This window comes from Meleagris gallopavo, unplaced genomic scaffold (genome assembly GCF_000146605.3).
Source record: "Meleagris gallopavo isolate NT-WF06-2002-E0010 breed Aviagen turkey brand Nicholas breeding stock unplaced genomic scaffold, Turkey_5.1 ChrUn_random_7181001948582, whole genome shotgun sequence".
Classification (NCBI taxonomy): Eukaryota; Metazoa; Chordata; class Aves; order Galliformes; family Phasianidae; genus Meleagris; species Meleagris gallopavo.
The window spans coordinates 65,681-80,713 of record NW_011210279.1 but is presented as its reverse complement, the minus strand read 5'-3'; the positions used below and the strand labels follow the sequence as shown (position 1 = coordinate 80,713).

At 39.7% G+C, this 15,033-nt stretch overlaps 1 long non-coding RNA gene across 1 annotated transcript; it reads right to left on the bottom strand.

Annotated features, from left to right (window-relative positions):
• Nucleotides 1-893: 893 nt before the first annotated feature.
• Nucleotides 894-13,582, bottom strand: LOC104916809. Its single transcript, XR_796681.3, has 3 exons — nt 13,465-13,582; nt 2,519-2,623; nt 894-1,787 (listed from the first exon to the last, which is right to left on the bottom strand). It is a non-coding gene; the product is annotated as an uncharacterized LOC104916809 (long non-coding RNA).
• Between the last annotated feature and the right edge of the window lie 1,451 nt (nt 13,583-15,033).

Genomic DNA, 15,033 nt, shown 5'->3' with positions numbered 1-15,033 from the left:
AAGAAGAAGAAGAAAGAAAGAAAGAAAGAAAGAAAGAAAGAAAGAAAGAAAGAAAGAAAGAAGGAAGGAAAGAAAGAAAGAAAAAAATAAGGCCAGTTTATTAAGCAAATCTTAAACATGGTTGTTGTTTTGTGTTTGTTTTTTTTTCATCTCCATAACTTCTGAACAATTCAATTCATGTAACTTTATTTTAAATACAGGGTTTTTTTATCCCCTCCTTCTTTCTACACACCAGCTCCTCAGATGGCAGTAAGTATGAATTGTACTCTTTACTCAAACTTGCATGTGGAAGCAGTGTATATGTATCTATTATACTGTAATGTCACAGTAATCCAAGCTCACAGCCTTTGATTCCTGTGTTTCTGGTTGTACCTGCTGTCTCTTATCTTCTCACTGGGCACCACTGATTAGAGTGGCTCCATCTTCTTCTCTCCTTTCATTAAATATTTTACACATAGAAAAAATCCCCCAGGCATCCTCTTCTCTAGGCTGAACAGTACGAACTCCCTCAGTCTCTCCTGTGACATGTTCCAGTCCCTTAATCATCTTAATGGCTTTTTGCCATTCAGTCCCAAGTTCAAATTCAACCCATTTTCTCTATCATGTTTGTCATGACATTCTTGTTCAATTATTCCCAAGAGTGAACTAAAGCTGTCCCTATCAGCATCTTCTACCTTCATTGCCTTCATTTACTGTTTTGCCTCTTTATAATCATGTGTTCCCATCCACACAGTTTTGATTGCATTAGGCTCTCTGGCTTCAAGGTCACTGATGAAAAAGGCAGTAAACTGTTTCAGCTGTCTGGAATGATAACAGCGGAAGGATGCAGCATCAGATGCACAGACTCAGATGTGAGTCCTTTTTTCCCCCTTTTTGTTTATTCACAAATTATTACCATACCATAAAAGAATATATTAATAACATAATCATTATAACTCAATCAAGGTCTCGACTGACAATACTCTAAAGGTAAGAAAAGAGACAAGGCAAACAAGAAATACTGTTAAACCCACTAAAAAGAACAAACACAAGTTTGGCCTGCAGCCTGTTTCTGCAACCTGGAAAAGAATCCCTGAGGGTCCCATTCTATGTTAATCTATAACTGGTTAGAAAAAGACTTCAACTTTCATATACTCTGATATATTGATTTTGAATGATCACTAAAATTTGTACAATAAAAGCTTTTAGAGTGCTCACAACCATGCCTTTGGGCTAATAGAAAATTAATGCTTGCACAACTTTATGAAGTTGCATGTCAGATAAAATCAAAATTAGTGCTGGAGTATCACTAGGGGCATTACTTTTTTTAGCTGGCTAACAATTTAACTTGGTGAATGTGGCTAGAGTTGAGCAGTACTTTTTCAATATAAATTTGGATCTGAGAGACAGGATATCATATGAGCAGAGATGCAAGCGAACTATGCATTCAGAGCAGCACAGAGGATTATGAGTCTTAGTCAACATACACACACTCACGCACACACACACACGTAGGCATCCATTTTAGACAATTCTGTAAGCGAGAAGCAGAAACTCCCTAAGCTAGTGCATTATTACTTATTGACCCTTGAGAAATGGCAAATTGCAGAAAAGGAAAGAGAAGGAACATATTGGCGGTGGATGCAATAGGCAGTGCCAGCAGGGCGTCCCCTGCTTCAAAGTGCACTTCTCTCTCACCTATCACAGATTCTCTCCTGCTTTTATTCTTCTTGGGGTCTGAAGAGTTTTTTTCATTTGTAGACCTCATCCATGTGGCCAGTGTGTGATATAGAGCCCAAGTAGAACACCTGCTTGCAAAGCAGAATAAAGTACCAAGGTTAGATTTCTCTATGAAACAAGATACTTGCAGCTATAGCCACAAATATCAGTTCCCTTAAAACTGTCAGAATACTGTTTCATTGCAAGATCATTCTTCAGTGAGAGGCCTTTAGGTCTGTGACATAGGTGCCAATTGAAGGGATTAGTGAACTAAAAAGTCTGCTGGGCAGTATACAGCAGAATCCTACAACAGAATCATATGTTGAATCAAAGTAATCTAGCATGTGCCTTTGTCTCAAGTGAGGCAAGGCCATATTTTAAAAATCCTGATTAGTGGAATGAAAGAGAGTTACTCATTCTATAACACAGGGTCATCCCTTTGCCCGAGATTCCTTTCCAGGTTTTGTCTTTGCAAATTAAGAAAAGGCTAACTGATAGGCTAATAGCATCATAACTGAGCATTACTAATACACTAAAAGAACTATTCCTGTAGCAAAGGCAACTGTGGCTTGATCAGCCTTACGTTCTCCCTCAGTTAAAGGACCAGGCAACATAGTGTATGATCAAATACGCATAATAAAATAAGAAAGAGTACAGTGAGAGACATAATGCAAAATTCTCTTGAACTATGCAAACAAGGCAGGATTGTTATCTTCCTTAAGAAAAGATCCTTTGATCTGTTGAATGATACCTGTAACATACGAAGAGTCAGTTATTATATTAAGCTTTTTTCTGAAAAAATTTGAAAAGCTCAAGCTACCTCAGTAAGTTCTACAATTTGAGATGATCCACCAACATGTACGTTTGACCGCCATCATGTAGCAGTTGCACATCAGAGACACCACTGCCCGGTGTGTCTTGCCATCTGTAAATACAGTAACATCATTAAGTATTGGAACATGTGAAAATAAAAAATTAGTAATAAGGGACAGATCTCTCAAATTATGCAGCAACTTAAGTTTGGGGGGATGAGTGGAGATTTGTCCGGTATAGTCTGCCATAGCAGTTTGTAGAGCGAGTGACTGTGCAAGTATCTGCAAGTACCCAATCTAAATCTTTTTTAGTCACAGGCATGTAGGTGCAATAAGGATCAAGAGCTCATATAATTTGTAGGCGATGTCAACCTCACAACATTAGCTTTGCAAATATCTCCACTTGTGATGTAATGGTTTTTGAAAATATATGCAGTAAGTGTATCTATTCAAGGATAATGAGAGGATCTTTTCTTGAGGTATCCCACTGACGTAACAAGCTATATGGCTGATAGCAGTTTGATATTATTATAAGATATACTTGAAGTGATAAACAAACATGATGGTTATATCAATGTTGCAATGATGTTATTACAGAGTCTAAGCATTCTAGTGTTTCTGGTGTTAATTCTCTTTTAGAAGTTAGATCTGGGTCTCCTCTGAGTAGCTGGAATAGAGGGTGTAACTCTTGAGTAGTAATACCCAAAAGCAGTCACAACCAGTTGACGGTTCCTAATAATTTTTGCAGATCATTTAATGTCTGTATGTGAGGTACTATTTTGAGGATTTGTGGCTGAATGATGTGAGATGTAATATTTCCATGGAGAAATGAGTTGCACCTTTTCTTCTGCTATTTGTAAATCGACAAATTGGACTGCCTGTTGGATGAGCAGTAAAGTGTCCTTTTGACCCTCTTCTAGTTCTGCTGCTTTTGATATATATTTCATATAATGATAAACAAGGATGTGAGATCTAGTTCTTCATACTGATTGTAATGCATTTGCAACAATCAATTGACATACTGTTGGACTATGAAGCATTCGTTGTGGTAACACAGTCTAATGATATCACTGAGCAAGGCTTTGTTGTTGATGGAGGGCACTGAGAAAGCAAATTGTGGTTCATCTTTTTTGGATGAAGTCGAACGGTAAAAAACCAGTCTTTAAAATCAATGACTGCTATAGGCCAATTCGAAGGTAACATTGAAGATGTAGGAAGATCAGACTGCAACACCCCATGGGCTCAATTACCACGTTGACAGAGCACAGGTCCTGTTAAAGCTTCCACTTTCCACTCTTCTTGAGGGTAACAAAGACTGGAATATTCCAAAGGCTGGTAGTAGTCACTTTGTGACAAACAGCTAGCTGTTTTCGAACTGGCTCATATAAATGCAGCAACTTTTCCTTTGTTAAGGGCCACTGATCTACCCAAATAGGTTGTTCTGTTTTCTAAGCTAGGGGTATAGGTTGCTTCTGATCAATGGCCCTTATTGAAGATTTGTCTGTAAAATCATGCCCCACTGACTTAAAAGATCACGACTCCACAAAGTACAGGGAACTGGCAAGATGTAAGGAGCAGCATGAGCACTGCAACCATCAGGCCCTTCAAAAGATAAAATTTGGGCATTTTGTTTGGGCTGCTGCAAGCCCCCAACTCCTACAGTAGCAGAATTAGAGTATTTTAGTGGCCATTCAGAGGACAATTCATTTGACTTAGTGATGGTAACATCAGCTCTGATATTCACTAGGCCTAATAACTGTCAGCCATTTACTGAGCATGGTAATAATGGTTGGTCTTTTGACACTTGTGTAGTCCATAGCATGGGCAGTTTTGTCCATGCTCCCAAATCCACCAGTTCGGTCCTCGATGCCAGGCTCAGCCATAGAATGAAAAGGGACTAATTGTGCTATTTTTTTACCTTTGAGAATAAAGCAGGGTGTTGAGGGCATCCATGCCATTATCTTAATCTTCCCAGTGTGGTCAGCATCTATAATTCCTGATAAAACAAGTCCCATCTGTGTAACAGAAAAATGTCCTAACAAGAGGGTGCTACGCCTGTCTCCAAGGGGTCCATGACACCTGTTAGAATGAGAGTCATGGTGCTGTCAGTCAGCAGCACTGACTGGGCGCTGGCCAAATCCACTCCTGAGCTGCCGACGGTGGGTGATCTGAGTGAGCTGGCCAGGCAGTGATCAATGGATTCGGGACCGTATTTGCTGTCATGGCACGCAGTGTAACACTCTTCTTCCTGTTTCCCGGCAGATTGCAGGGCCGTGCAGCAACAGGGAGTTTAGATTGGCTGTCTCTCTTCCCGTGTAGACCCCTCCTGTACCGGGGACAGGATCAAGCACAAGAATTTTTATTTGCTTGCTTAGGCTTTTTAAAGTCCCTTTGTACATGACCGGGTTCCCCACAATAGTAACACTTCATTTTTTTAGCTGTCCCTGCATCGAGTCGGGCTGCCAGCATGTCCACTAACAAGGCCATTTTGTGACTTTCTGTGCCTACATCTTGACAGGTTTTACTCATGTCAGTAATTGACGGATCTGCATTCTTTAAGGACCGTAAAACCTTTCAACAGTCCGCATTTGCATTTTCTATTGCTAATTGCTTAAGCAATTAAGCAATACCCATCCCGGGTGTCTTGATTTTCTACTTGTTTCTCTAGCGTATTTTGTAAACCGTCAAGAAATTTAATGTAGGGCTTGGCAGCCTCCTGCTTAACTGATGTATTGGCAGCCTCCTGCTTAACTGATGTAAATGAGGCATTAGACGAATTAGAATCAGGTATCCAATGGATAGCATGCAACACCAAAGTCTTGACTTGTTCAAGGCGTTGCCTGTCCATCTGTGCCTGGGCCTGAGGTGTTGCCGGACCCACTCCCCGATGAGTTCCTCCATGCCAATACGATTTAAATAATTCAAATTATTCATAGCCTGGATGATAGCCTGTTCTCCGTATTCTGTCATAAACAAGGTGTATTGCATGGGAGAGAGAGTCGTTCATAACAAAGTTTTCCAATCATGACGGGTCATAACATAACTCACCAATTGCAACCAAAAGATTATATGTAAAGGCAGACTGAATTCCATAATCTCTCACTGGCTTCCTTAGCTCCGTCACTGCCTCATAAGACAGGGATTCCCAGGGGGGCGGGGGTGGATTTGTGTAATACAACACAGGAAAGGCTTGCAACGTATCACCATCACCCCGCAATATTTCTTCTTTTCTGCACTGCTCTAAAGCACTGTAAAATGCTGTAGAAAAATTTTTCTTTCCTGCTTTCTTCAAATTATCATCAGGAGAGAAAACGTTCAGTTCATCCTCTGGATCTACAGGACCAAAATCAAAAAGATTCTCTGTTTCCGGTGCCTCTTTGTCTTCAACCAAGTTACATGCAGCTCGCAGAGATGCAGCAGCAGGCGACGTGGGTGGGGCGGAGATGAGAGCATCATGGCAAGCATCGAGGGCAGAGCAGAGGATGGCAGTGGGGTTGTGATTTTTCTTCTCCCCAGCTGGGGGGAGGGGGGTCAGAGCCGTGGATCGAATTTGGGCAGGGGCTGCTTTCTGCACTGAGAGGCAGCGGTGCGGGTGGGAGGGAAGTCAATGGGATATTTTGGAAGAAATTCTTCCTTGTCGAATTTGCTTAAGCCCTTCTATTATTTGGTGCCAAACAGGTAAAACTTTAGCAGTCGTTCTGTCTTTAGTAATAGAAACCTCCCAGAGTTTTGTGCCAATATTTGTCCCAAAGCTCTGCATCAAGAGAGAACCCAGTTTTCAGAAATTCAGGGACATTTTTGCTTATCCGTTTAAGAAAAGTAACTAATGCTGAAGTAGGTAGAGGCTGATTCTAAAACTTCAAAAAGATCCATAATACTTTGAGATTCACTTATTGCTCCTTCATTAGTGAACTCCCCATAGTTCCCAACTGCTCACCTTCTGTCTGCAGAACACTGCGGCCACCAAACAATCTCTCTGCAGTTCAGTCAGGCGCTGCTGCTGGTCCAGGCTTGCTCAGCCTCGGCTTGATTTGCTCCACACAGTAGGTGCCATTTGCAGCATCTGATGCACAGACTCAGATGTGAACGATCCAAATCGTTTAGTACAAGTTCTCACATCACTTATATACCTTCACAAGTTTCCTTTTTCTTAACTTTCCCATCTGCCCTTACAACGTTCCCATCCGTCTTTAAATGTCAGCAGAGTATTCTACAAACACTCCTTAACTGTGCATGGAGGCACTTATCCGATCAGAGCCATGAGCCATTTTCTCTTCTAGAGGTGTCCTTGGTTCTCATGCTGTTTATCTTGCTCCACAGCTGCTGTTCTGAATAGTTTTTCTTGTATTCCCACAGAAGGACTTTTCCATTCCTTTATTTTAATTGCAATAATAATTAGACTACAGCACTGCAATATTTTGGGGACATTACATGCAACAGAGGTACTATCTTGGAGTGATTACTTGTTGTGAATTGGATCACTTGAATATGTTGCCTGTCGCTTTTTTTAAGCAGTCTTAGCACTTGATTCCTATAGAGCATAATGCTAGACTTGCACTGTCTGAAAACTATGCAACCGATTAGGCTAAAATATTGCAGGAAAATTAATAAGTCCCTTGAGTTATAATGTCCATATGGGCCCATATGCTTCTTTCAGAATAAATATTTTGATGAGCTTACCAAGTCTGTTCTTTCTTTACTTTAATATCTTGATATTTAATATTACCATTTTAATTCAATTTCTTTCTACTGTGTTTGCAGGAGTTCTAATACCCTCTGAACTGCACAATCTACTGGGAACTTCCTTTACTTACCTGTTTGCATACAGGTAGCTGAGGGAGAATGACTACCTTCCTAGGTCATTACCTTAAGTTTTGATATCTATTCATTCAACTGGGTTTACATTTTGATTTCTCCCTCAGGAGCAGTAGTGCTATCTGTTTTTATCTGTTTTTTAATAATCACTTGAGTAGTGAAGGATATTCCAGATATGCCTTTGCTTTCACGGATTTTGGGAGTTGTCTATTGGCAACTGGGTAGTGCTGGGTAAAGAAGGAAAAGCAAGTTTTTTACTTCTAATAAGCAAGATATTTTTCTATGTATAGTACAGTATCATAACAACAGCTCTCGTCACAGACAAAAACACCTACTTCGTGCCACAGTAGGGCTTATGATACTAGTATAAGAATAAACAGACGGATATAGAGAGAAGCGATCACAAGAGTCATCTCTGACTTATTGTAATGAATTCCAGTTCTTGCTTCAGATACACTGCCGAAGTAATTTGTCCTGCTCTTTATATTTCAAAAGTAAACTTGAAAAAATGCAGAGACATGACGTTGAAAGATCTGGGTGTTTGAAATATTTTTAAGTAGAAGAAATTTTATCTTTCTGTTTCTGATTGTGAGAAACATGCTCAAGATGAAAAAATTTTAATCAGGTAAAGATCTCTGTGAAGAGCAGTTTACTCATTATTGCAATAATGGCCACACATCCCTTAATGACAAGGGAGAAATTGCACACCTGATCAATGAATTCCATTCCATTATATATTCTGGGTCTGATGCAGGTAAAGCCTCTCCTGGCACTCATTGATTAAGTGTCTTAGGCTCACAATCTTCCAACACTGTTGCTACATTTCCATACAATGTCTGTTACCATCTCATTGTTTTTAGATATGTTCTGTACTTTTTAAGGCAACAGGAGGACAATATTTTCAACAGTCTGCAAACAGTTGTGTTCTGTACCAGACTCTCCTCTACCCTATATAATTACTTTACATAGTGCCTGTGCCAATTCTATCCAGGTCAGAGTGCTCCAGTCTCAACTTAGCTCTGTTCAGTAGCTTTCTTTGTGAAAAACAACTTATCCAGTGCTATATAGAGAAATACTGGAAATTTCCACTGCAAAAACATAATCTACTTCTCACATGATTTCTGGCTTCTGATACTGCAAGGAAATGCATCTGATGCACACTGCTTTAACTTGGTAAAAAGATGGGATCGATAAATGAATACACATTCACATTCTGTTGTATGATGCACACAAAATGGGCGTATATATGCATTTCACTGTGCACTTCATTAATTTTAATTCATAGAAACAGCTATTTAATCTTAAAAGAAACAAATACATGCACCTTAGTCTTAATTAACATTACTACAAGAAATTGTGTTTAAGAATAGCACAACTAGATCATCTTGTGATTTCATTTTCCTCTCCAAATTATCTGCAGTGCTTAATGCCTTACTATATCCAAGTTTCCTTCCTAAAATATCTTTGTGCTGAAGCAGTAAGTTATCTGAAAAATACTAAGTAAATCCAATTCTGTTTCATCAGACAAAATGCAGAAAAATTAAATGAGTTCTATGTTGCAAAACAGAAGCAAGAAAAATTTACAATAAACAGGACAATAAATACATAAAATTGTATGTAAACACAGTAGGTCTCCCTCCTACCATCACTCACCGTTCTGCATTCTTTAGGAAAAAAATACATGTCCATGAAATAAAGGCCAGACTTTTCCTTTTAAAATTCCTTTTAAAATTGTTTTTCTACTATGTTCTATGTAGTGAACAGGATTTTGCCCGTTTTGCTTCTGTCTCCTTTTTTCTCTTGCCTCAGAGATAAAAGACAATGGCATCTGCATTAATACTGAGATAAGAAAGTCAATACAACCTAATACAAAATCGTGACAGTAATGAAGAAACAGGTGACATTTCAGTCTAACATTTTGTGACATTTACTAGCATTTGAGCTTAAAAATGTGTTGAATGAAGATTTTTCAAACTTGGGCCGCAATTGGAATTTATTTATACTGGATTACCCATGTACCATTTAACTGAGTTTCTGGAGTAAATGGTATGACCAGAGCTAACTTCCTAGCCGATGATTCTCAAACTGTGACTTTGATTCTAAACAAATAATGCCCAGTGTCATATCTCATAAGCATTTGTGGAAGCTAAGGATTAATACAACAGTATAGTCTACATGCAGCTGAATGCAGCTTCTGGATATATCCTGAAAATGAAACAAAGTCATATGCAAAAGACTGACACTCTCACCTGAAAGTACTGAAAGCAGAAATTGAATGCTAACGTAATTTGAAAGATGAAATTCACTCTTCCTGCTTTCTTTCCACAGATGTTCAGGTGAGTTCAAAGTCTTGATCCTTATTTTTATGTGCTCCATTGTTTGTTTTTTTCAGATTCTTCACTCTTTTCAGGCCCTTTACAGAATGACATGGTTTTGAAACTAGTAAACTATGGCCATTTGCAAAGGAAGTCAGAGTAGAGGGAGTAGAGGTAAATCTGCAGTGAGATATACTCCCAAAGACTCCATTCCCTTGCAAATATTTCCATCTTCTGCATGAACTTTAATATGCATTTCACTAACATATCCTTGTCTTAAAAAAAATATATGGTAGATATAACTCAGGATGTTCTATGATTCTATTTTTCTATATACTCGAAGATATATTTACCAACACAGGTCCTCCTTGGTCATATGAAACATATAAGATTACCTCTGGATACATCCACTAGCACCTCCAAAATCAACTCTAGAAAATTAATTTTCATATGTAGTATAAGTGAAGTATATATGTTCTGCAGTGTTTGCTGCAATACCCAAGATATTCTACAATCTCGATCAGGGCCTTTGGAAACAAATATCCAGCTTGACAAACCTAGTTTCTGCCTCAGAAAGACCTGAGGTTATTGAGATGTACCAGAACTGCTGAAATTGGGACAGTAACTCAAAGCAGCAAAACAAAGCATAAAACTAAATCCAAACAAAAATCTCTTCAGAATCAGAGCAAAGGACAATGTTGATAACTATAAAGAGAACATATAAATAATCTTTTATAGCTGGATGTATTTTTATTTTTCTTCCCACTGTATTTTAAAACTGACTCACTGCAGGCTCCAGATAGTAGAAGCCTGCAGAGTAAGCAATCCTAATCCCCGCTTTCTCTAATCTACATTTCTTATAATTAAGGTATAAATCATAAGAAAAAAAATCTTCACAAAAGCCTCTATTGTCCTATATTGGCTTCCTTTTATATTCTGACACTACAGATGTTTCCTTATTTACATACATACAAGACAAAGAGATGATCCGAGACTGCCAGCATGACTTCACCAAGGGCAGATCTTGCCTGACCAATCTGATGGCCTTCTATGATGGAGTGACGGCACTGGTGGACAAGGTCATCTACCTATACTTCTGTAAAATCTTTGACATGGTTCCTCACCACATCTAAATTAGAGAGGTGTGGATTTGAAGGATGGACTGTTCAATGGATTAAGAATTCATTGGCTAGTTGCAGCCAAAGGGTTTGATCAATGCCTGGATGGTGGCCAGTCACAAGTGGTGTCCCTCAGGGGTCAGTCTTGGGACCAGCACTCTTCAACATCTTTATCAATGATGTAGATGACAGAATTGAGTGCAAGTTTGACACTAAACTGAGTGGTGTGGGCAATACACTGGAGGGAAGGGAAGCCATCCAGAGGGACCTGGATAGGCTGCAGAAGTGAGTCCATGAAATCCTAATGAGGTTCAACAAGGCCAAGTGTAAGGTGCTGTAGTTGGGCTGGGGATATCCTAGGTATTTATACAAACTGGGGGAAGATCTCCTTGAGATTAGCAATGCGGAAAACAACTTGTGGGTCCTGATGGAAGAGAAGCTGGACATGAGCCAGCAGTGTGCGCTTGCAACCCGGAAAGGCCAACTCTGTTCGGGGCTGCATTAAAAGAGGAGTGGCCAGCAGGGAGAGGGAGGTGATTGTCCCCCTCTACTCTGCTCTTGTGAAGCCTCATCTGGAGTACTGCTTCTAGGCCTGGGGCCCCCAGGTTGTCCAGAGAAGTTGTGGATGCCCCATCCCTGGAGGCATTCAAGGTCAGGTTGGATGTGGCTCTGGGCTGCCTGGTCTAGTGGTTAGTGACCCTGCACATAGCAGGGGGGTTGAAACTAGATGATCATTGAGGTCCTTTTCAATTTAGGCCATTCTATGATTCTATGATTATTTGTCATCAGAGAGACTGTTAAAATGTAGGAAGTGACATGATAAAGTAAATGTATGAATGAACAGAAGATAAATTTTTTTACTAGTTCATATTATTAAATATTGTCCAATATGCTTCCCACAGTAAGTACATGGAAGAGAAAACACAGTTTAGAAAAGTATTAAATACCCAAATATCACACTGTCTGTATAATATCTTATCAAAATTATGCTTAAAACAGTAATAGGCAAGGATAGACTGCCATATGAAAATTGCAATCACTTGCTGATAATATGTTACAAATTGAACATATCAACCTTTAGTTTCAGAACTCCTTCAATTAGAAAACGAAAATATTTTTAATTAGAAATTGAGTTAAAAAAATCCCAACACCTCAAACAGAAAATGAAATTAAATTTTTAATTCAATTTTGGCCAAAGAATTTTTGAAAGGAACACTTCCAAAAGTTTTTTCCAGAATGAGCCATTGAATAGAGGAGTCCATAAAGAACATAGCTGTACTCTATAACTACAAATATTTTGATGCTACTTTGTGTTCTATTGTGTTGCTATGTTTATTTCTTATGCTTTATGTTGACGTGCAGAAGTCAAACTCTAACCACAGAGAAGTATAGAGTAGGTATGTTTAATCAGAACAGCACACATGCCAGATGAAGGGGGGATATTTCCACCTAGTCTGCATACCAAAGGGCAAGAAAGGCAGATATTTAAAGAGCAAACTGCTTACATTGTGTTAGACATCCAAGAAAAGGCTGGGTTATCACAATGAGTCCCCACCTCACCCCAAGTTTCAGCTCTTTTACACATACGTATCTCTTGGTGGTCTTTCTGATGAAGATCATTTTCTTATTTTCTTGGACTTTGGTTAGGATGGAGGACACTTGGCTGGCTCTGGTTGGTCATCTCACCGACCACAACTCTGTTCACCAATCCACTGCTTCTTTGTTAATTTGTGGCTTGCCATTTTAGTCTACTGTCTCACATTCCAGAGATAGGGGAGCTAATGATGTTCTTTGACAACACAGGAGATCTACTGTCTGCACTAACTGTCTAAGTCTGTAGAAAAGCATCTGTTATCAGCAGCGAGAACATGGCTTAGCAAGATCAAATCTGCAGCTGCTTTTTCAATATTTGATCCTAACTTACTTTCCTTAATTCAATATAACTGTTATTTAAGGCAATATTTTTTTCTTCTAAGTAGAAATATTCAGAAAACTGGAGATCTGATCCCTGCTGACATCAAGGACAGAAATAATTCAACTAAGTGTAAGAAAAGGACTCTCAAGTTCCTAACTGCTGTTCACAGCTATTGAAAAGATTTTCTGAAAGATACTGCTAAATATTTTCCTTCTAGAATAGTAATTCCAAACTACAAACTATTCCCTCATGTTGCCTCTTCTGTAAAAGAGTAAAAGCAAATACAAATATTAATGTGAGAAGATTCCTTCAGAATGAGTTAATAGTTTCAAGCCCTCATACAAAACTGCTCATGCCCTCATGCATAAAACAGTAGAGACAATTTTGTCAGAGTTATTATAGTAGTAAGATACAAGATACTTAGATTTGTTTTTACTGTCACAGAGTTATCTCTAGATCTGTGTCCATGATGGGACAGCAGGCCCACCCAGAAAAGAAGGAAAGAGAGAAAAAGAAGTGTTAATGGTTTACAGGCCAGTCTGGCCCAGCCCCATGACTAATGAGGCAGGGGACTCACAGAACCACACCCCGGGAGAAGGGAAAAGGAGGAAGGGTAGGGAGACATTAGATAAGTCTAAAAAAGAAGGGCAGTGGCAACGATCTGAGGAGGAATGTTAATTTACTAAATATGATCTCAGAATACAAGATAACACAAAACAACATGATACAATTGGAATTGAAGCCAACAAATCAAACAAAATGAGTGAATGTGTCCAAAACTGAGGCCTTACTCTCTTGACTTCAGGAGGACCATGCACTTCTCTGCCGTGAACAAAGAGAGAGAGACTCGTGACCTGCCAGGAGTTCTAACCTTTCTTCCTCTGGGCACAAAGTCCTCTGGGAAAATGCCGCTCTTCCCCTCCTCTCCGAGAGCAAACACACAAAGAAGGCAGTCCATGGAACCAGAACATTAACTCTTTAACTCCTACTTTACATGATGTTCTGATATGGAATAATCACAACAAAAATCACAAAACCACGGCACTGATTCAGATGGACAAAAGTTACAAAACAGTTGAGGCTGAAAGAGACCTCTGCAGGTCATCTTGTCCAACCCTTGTAAAAATGACCCTGTGGTATTTACAGGAAACAGAATCCTTCTATGTTCTCACTTAAGATGCTATGAAAATTTAAGAGTCATTATATTCATGAGACAGAATGTTGTGTTTCTTTTTTAATCCAAGGACAGATCTTGGGTGTTCTGAGACTCAATTCAAAGTTCCCCATTAGCTCTTTTAGATATATCCCCTTTTCACATATTGTCATGAATAAGAAAAAAATTACCATGAGGGAGAAGGCTGCTGATATAAAACAGAAAATTCCAACCTATCTTCTGAGACAACTGATAACTAGAAAAAGATGAAAACACAGTCTAGAACAAGGTAGGGGGAAAGAGATAGGGTAACATGGGCTAGCAGTTGTACATAAAGTGCAACAGTGACTAGAATACCCCAGTGGTGACAAAACTGAGAGAGACAAATGGCTGCTCCATGGGGGTAGCATTTGTGTGGTATGATATGACAATGTACACATACATAATTGGCCACAGATACAGAACTTGAGATGGTCTATCAGACCTCAGTCATTTATTTTCTGTTTCAGTTTGACAGCCTTTGTGTTTGCTTTTAAGCGAGTATTTTTGCTGCCTAGTGAAGCATAAACAAGCAGAAAAGGTTGTTAATATGCTATCTGCGCAACTATGGGAATCTCACTGGGAGATATCACAGATGTTCTGGGTTTTCATAGCAAGGTTTTGCTAGTGGGAGATCTGTGGGGGTTGCCTCTGTGAGCAGAGCCCAGAAACTATCCCATGTCAGATCAGAGCCAGCTCCAGCAACTTCAAAAGGGACCTGCTAATGGTCAGAATTGAGCCATGAGTGATACTGGTTGTGCCTCTAGGAGAGCAGATTTAAGAAAAGAAAAAAATGCTGTGTAACAGCAGCTGGGAGAAAGGAGTGAGAAATGTGAGAGAAGCATCCCTTCAAAAACCAAGTTCTGTGCCAAAGGAAGGCAGGAAGTGCTCCAGGCAGAGAGCAGATTCTCCCTGCAGCCCAGGAGGGGCCCATAGTGAAGCAGGCTGTCCCCCTGCAGACCACATGAAGCAGGCCTCCATGTGTAACTATGGAGGAGCCCATGGTGCAACAGATAAATGTGGTTTGGAGAAGGCTGCAACTCACGGAGCTCCTGCAGAAGCAGGCCCTCTGGTGGAGCTGCCACCTGCGGAGAACAGCCTGTGGTGCAGCAGAAGGACTGGGGGAGCTGCAGCGCATGGGGCCCCATGTTGAAACAGTGAACTCCTG